General features: G+C 40.1%; 1 pseudogene; it reads left to right on the top strand.

Annotated features, from left to right (window-relative positions):
• Window positions 1–215: 215 nt before the first annotated feature.
• On the top strand, window positions 216–741 carry LOC133254100 (cytochrome c oxidase subunit NDUFA4-like; annotated as a pseudogene).
• Window positions 742–6759: the final 6018 nt, after the last annotated feature.

Below are 6759 nucleotides of genomic sequence, written 5' to 3'. Positions count from 1 at the left end.
ATCCTGTCAAAACTTCAAGTGTGAAATGAGGAATTAATTTGATGGAATGTATCCATCTATCTTACCTGTTTCTCCAGAGCTGGACTGAACTGGCCTGACGAGGACACTTGAAGGCTCGTGAATAAGTTCATACATTTGGTGTGGAAGACAGAGCTAAAGATGTGGGTACTAGTGTATACGTGTGAATGTGCACATACGTGTATGTGTGGGGAGCACATATGAATTCAAAACCATCAGTATCTGAGGCTATTTAATCCTGGACCTTGCAGGTTAGTTTTTCTCACTGTTTGGACTTGAGGCCTCTGTTGCAACCATGCCCCAGCAGATCATTGGTCAGGCCAAGAAGCATCGTAGCTTGATCCCCCTTCATATTTACTGGAGCAGGAAGTACTGGAGCAACACTGCATGTCTTGCACCTGGCCTTGTTCAATTGCGATGTCAGGTGAGCCAAAAAGAATAACCCAGAACCCTGGAACCAGCTGGATCCTAATGATCAGTACAAGTTCTATTCAGTGAAGGTAGATTACAGAAAACTGAATAAAGAAGGTCCGGACTTCTAAATGAAGTATTTCACTATAAAAGCTGCTTAGAATGAAGGTCTTCCAGAAGCCGTCTACACAATTTTCCACTTAATCAGGAAATATTTCCCCTCTAAATGCATGAAATCATGTTGGTGTTTTCTGTTGGGGTTTACACTGATTAATAAATAGTCTGAAACTTGAAAAAAAAAAAAAAAGGAAACGGTCGGTATGAAGACATTCTTCATTCTCAAGCCAGCCCCATGATGACAGAAAGAACTTGCTACCAGCCAGAAATGATGTCTCAGCATTGAGCAGTTTGAATTGGCTACTTTCCTGAAAATCTCTAGAAACAAATGTTTTTCCATGTAGCCTTTTCCAGAACAAATTAGCATAGACTCTGCAGATCCTGAATTAGGATCATAACTCAGGAACGTGGCTACATTTACCCCTGTGAGCTCCATAAGCATTGAGGCCTTATAGCTGCAGATTCCCTCAGCCTGTCTCTGAACTTCCCTCAATCTAACTTTGCATTTAAGCTAGAAATTATGCCTTTCTGGCTTCTAATTGTCAGAGAAGTGAAAACAGTTAATGAGGTAGGTTGTCATTTCCAATTCACAGCATTAAAGTTTATCATCAGTTTGTGATGTATCATTTTTCACAAAGTGTGGAAAGCAATATATATGACTAAGGAGTATAAATGCTGTTCTGCATTTTTGCTTTCCTGTGAGCACATAGGCCAAATTATAAAGTGACCAAAATCAGATATCTAAGTATTCTTTCTTAGGATTATAAGTGACAAATAATTTATCTCTAAAATTAAAACTGCTGTCACTATTAAAACTTTTTAAAGTATGTATTTTTCCTGCACTGGGTCTTCATTGCTACACACAGGCTTTCTCGAGTTGTGGTAAGCAGGCGCTACTCCCTAGCGCCTGTGTGCACAGGCTTCTCGTTGCAGTGACTTCTTTTGTTGCTGAGCATGGTCTCCAGGCACTTGGACTTCAGTAACGTCCGCACTTAGGCTTAGTAACTGTGGCTCGTGGGCTCCAGAGTGCTGGTGTACAGGCTCAGTTGCCCCATGGCATGTGGGATCTTCCTGGACCAGGGATCAAACTGGTGTCCCTTGCATTGCAAGGCAGATTCTTAACCACTGGACCACTAGGGAAGTCCAACATTTTTATATAAGTTCATGATAAAATATTTTTGTCCTAAAATCATAAATGTCTTTACAGGTCATCAGAAGAGATGATGTACGTGAAAATGTCTTGCAAACAGTGGATGCTATTTAAACATAAAGGATATCCACATCTGTTTTCAAATTTTAACCATGATCTCTTCTTTTATTTGAAACAAAAGTAAAGAAAGATAAATTGATCAGGCAAAATATTCCAGGAAACAGGACTCAAAGACAAATCTTGTCACAGTTCTTCACTCAACCAGTATTTACTGTGTGTTTGCAGTGTATACAGTAAGGGTATTGTGTGTTTACTGTGTATACTGATATCATGGGACTTGAGAGGCACTTTGAATAACATTCTCCTGCTTGAAATATGTATCCTCACTAGTGGAAAACATCTCCCCATTCAAACACAAAGAGGTGAGACAACAGAGCAAGAAGCCAGTATCTCTGAAATCCCTCAGTTGGCATGTACTTGGCTGTACTGAGTGGTGAACGATGGGAAAGATTTGGATAGAGATGCCTGATGGCTCAGACTGTAAAGAATCGGCCTGCAGTGCAGGAGACCCGGGTTCGATCCCTGGATCAGGAAGATTCCCTGGAGAAGGGAATGGCTACCCACTCCAGTATTCTTGCCTGGAGAATTCTATAACAGAGGAGGCTGGCGGGCTACAGTCCATGGGGTCACAAAGTCAGACATGACTGAGCACGCACACACACCTATAGGGAGAGCCCACCTGTCCAATAGGCACACTTGGCCCTATGCCCAGAGCCGAGGGTACTTTTAAGTACCTATAAAAATGTTCCAATTTCTTTTAAAATCACGAGACAAAGGAAACTGTTAAGTCAAAGAAAGTTTCAATTTATAATATTAATACATCTTTGTATTAACAAAATCATAAAATAATTTTTAACATTTCTTTTAAGGGAGGAAAAAGTCCATGAAGGCAAAATTGCTTGTATTAGTTTCCTGCTGCTATTGAAACAAATTAGGACAAACTTGATATCATTATCTTTCAGTTCTGGTGGTCAGAAGAACAAAATGGGTTTCATGAGGCTGGACACATGGGGGCTTGTTCCCCATAGAGAGGAAAAATTAAGAGCCCTGCATCAACTGAGCGCCTGGCAAGAGCCCCATTGAAGTGAGAGGCCAGTCTTAGTGGGAACTTCTGGGACTGCACCATCTGATACATGGGTATGGACGATCCCTACCACCTTCTGCGTGTGAATACACACTGATCCCACCAGCTCATTCACTTTAGAATAAAGTTTCTAAAGCCAATGCTCATAGCCAGAGGCAAACAGAACAAGATGGTTAAAATACCTCCACTCAATTCAATGGATGTTTTCTAGAGACAGACTTTCTTGTCCAAACCTTGTTCTCTAAGGTCCCAGCAGTATAATCTTAAAATGACCTTTAAGAATCTAAGGGACACATTTTCAGGACTGGAATTATAATTACAAGAAGAATGTGCAAGGCAGCTATTTCTGGTACCATGATGGATAGGATAGTGATGTTTATGAAAACAAACTTGAGTTGAGCAATGTTCCAGCAGACTTCATGCTGCCAGGGAAGACCATTGGGCCAACAGGACCCACGGTTTCCTTTACTAAGAGGGATCTGTCTCCCCATAATATTATGTAATTGACTCACATCTCCTCATTTTTCTTTAACAAACCCAGACACAGCTCCAGAGATGCCAAGTCCACACATATTTCATTTTTTTTTTATCAGATATTTAACACAAGGAGACACATTTGCAGTCTACAGTTTAAACAACAGTCTAGGAAACTTCTGTGATTGTAGGATCTAATTTCAGCTTTCCTGTAATCCATTCCTCTGTATTACCATCTATAAAATGGATATAGCAATAATAAACCAAGTCATGAAATTATTTATAGGAATAACCACTGATGGGGATTGTATAGCACTTTACACATATAAAATCCTAAATAGTCCAAGCAATAAAAAGTAACATTTCCCAGTGACATCTCCATGAAAGCTAGTTTTTTTCTGAACAAGTACAAATTTTCCATAGAGATGCCTAAACTATAGTACTGCATACATAGATATGAAATGTAAACCGGATAGAAAAACAGAGCTATGTAACAAAATCTGAATTGAATGTTGGACTTTTATCTCAATACATCTGGCAATCTTCTTTTTGTTGTTGTTGTTGTTATTGCTTATTGCATTTTGGTTTTCTTCCCACCATGAGGGAAAAATAAAAATCACAGAAACTATTTTACAGACAGGCCTACCAAATACTTTCTGAGTCTCTTAGTGAAAGACCAGGTCTTCAGAAAACTTCTCCAAGGGAAAATTCTTTGAAGTGTTTTATAGCCATTTGATCATTGGAGATTTTGATTATTTGCATTATTCTAAAATATCTTCATTCTCTAAAGCCTGGTAATAGTAAGTATTGTAGGAGACACTTTGATAAATAAGAGAAAACTAATAAGTAATAGTAAAAAAAAAAAAAAGACATGGCATTCCTCACTGAAGAGAACTGACATGGGGAAGGGATGGTTAAAATAAAAAATTGACAATGGAAATTTGGTGCTGCTTTATTTTTAAGAAAAGAAAATAATTCCCCACCACTGAATTTTTATAAAAACATTCAAGGTTTAAAAACAGTAAAAGAGCAAAATCATGAAGGTTGGGGCGTTAAGTGGGATTTCTGCAGAGAAATCACATAACAACACTTTGGAAAGCAGATTCAGGTGAAACTTGAATAGTGACATCCTGAACACTGTTTGGCCACAGACAGTAGAAATTTCTCCCTTTGTAGCGCTTTTCACCTCATCTCTGCAGGACAGAATAGGGAACGGAGTAAACTCTGAACAGCAGAAAACTACATCCAACTTGCAACAGGAAACAAAGAAACCATGAGTGTTGTATCATTCCAAAATATTCTTGGACATTCCCTAGATTTTTTTTTTCCATCTTGCTGCTATACTTGCCCAACCATGCTGGGGTGTTATGCTATTTTAGACAAGAGTTAACAGGTCTTTTATATACACACATTTCCACATTCCAATGAGACCTATTATATCCTTTTCCTCCCCACCCCACCCCCCACCACACACACACACACACACACACACACACACACACACACACACACACACACACACACACCACTCTCTCTCCTCCTCCACTCACACAGTACCCTCTCCATCCACTCATTTTTCCTTGTTGTTTAACACTTCCCAATGACTGAATGTTTCCAAAGCCATGCAAACCCACAGGACTGAGAAAGGTTTCCATCACGTGACATGGTTGATTCTGCAAAATGAAATGGCTGCAGTCAGAAAGCAGGTAAAACAGAGCAAATGGCAGGGAAAGAAAGGGCTTAGACTGGGCTGATAATCAAGTGACGGGGTGGGAACAGGCCTCCAGGAATACTGTAGCATCTTTCTACTCACTCTGTTTCATGTAGACCAATAGCATCAGCTGGGATCTTGTCAGAAATGCAGAAACTTAGGGCTCACTTGGATTCAAATCTATTTAATCAGAATCTGCATTTTAACAAGACCCCTAGATGAGTCAGAGACACTAAGGATAGAGAAACACTTCCTTGGGTCAGTCTCTTGCCACCAGAAAACTAAAGAGAGTAGTCAATAATATAAACATTTATATCCAATAAAGGAAAAAAAATATAATTTCCCTTGATATTTCAAGAACTATTAGGCTTCGCAATCAAGATGCAGTTAAACTCCTTCTCCTGCTCTCATCTACTACCCTTCTCATTATTTAGGAGGATTTTCTGTGCTTGACATGCGGATTCCCTCAGTCAGTCCAATGACTTCATGGCAACACAAGGAAACTACAGTCTAAAATGTGGGCTTTGGAACAGAGACCTAAGGCCCCACACCATCTGCCCAGATAATTAATACTGTGATGGGCACTCCACCCTCCCCTCCCAGTGAAATCTGCTCCCAAAGAGGGGAATGTAGTGTTACCCCTTCCAGAGTCATTTTCATTCAACTCAAAAGAAATTACTGAATATAGAGTATTTGGTAAAGGAGATGCAAATTTATTTTTTCCTTTTTAGGCTAAGTTGCACTGGAGGATGTTCAGGAACCCCTATACCACATCAGATGGTCATCAGCCCTCTTTATAAGACCTGTCCTGCTCTCACTACAGAAGAGAAGGTTGAGGGGAAACGTTTAGAGTCACTTGGGGTTCTATAGAAAAGTGCCTTCTAGACCTTTGAAGTTATGGGAAAAAAAACAAGTGAAGAATGAGGGCAGAGTTATGCAGTCACCTAAATAAAAGAGAGAATTGCTCTAGGAAAGTTTAGTCTGTCTGAAAAGGGGTTCGTTGCACAGAAGCCACAGTGGCAGAGTCCATCCAAGCAATCTGGGACAGGTATTCTCCACCATCAGATTTTGAGTGTGAGCATTTCCAGTCCCACTGAAAATCCATCCTTACGGTGGAGTTGGATGCAAAATGTGTGGCCACAGACTACTTCTGGTCCCATTCACAAAGTTATTCCTATTATAGCTTGAATGTTTCGGGCTAACTTACCCTGATGCTGCTAGTGATCCAATTTCTCTAAATCCTACGTTTTAGATTCTGCCCTACAAAAAAATTTTTTAATGAAGTAATACTTTACTTTCCTTAAGGCTTGATCACAACAAGGAAAGAAGGAATCACTATTCAGGTTCTTAACGCCAAACTTCTCATAATGAATGGATGGTTTGACTTTCTAAAACATATATCAAATTAAAACCTGGGTTAACATGAGTCTTCCCGTAAGAAAGGGACAACTTGCAACACCATGGCACACCAATAACAGGCATTCTTGGGAAACATGAATCATGTGTTTATGCTCCTTCCCTGGTGGCTCAGCTAGTAAAGAATCTGTCTGCAATGTGGGAGACCCAGCTTCAATCCCTGGGTTGGGAAGATTCTCTGGAGAAGGGAATGGCAACCCACTCTAGTATTCTTGCCTGGAGAATTCCATGGACAGAAGAGCCTGGTGGGCTTTGCAGTCCATGGGGCTGCAAAGAGTTGGACAGGACTAAGTGACTAATACACACTCCTACTACAGT

Source organism: Bos javanicus, chromosome 9 (genome assembly GCF_032452875.1).
Source record: "Bos javanicus breed banteng chromosome 9, ARS-OSU_banteng_1.0, whole genome shotgun sequence".
In the NCBI taxonomy this organism is placed as follows: domain Eukaryota; kingdom Metazoa; phylum Chordata; class Mammalia; order Artiodactyla; family Bovidae; genus Bos; species Bos javanicus.
Note: the sequence above shows the minus strand (reverse complement) of the source record. Positions and strands in the feature narration are given on the sequence as shown.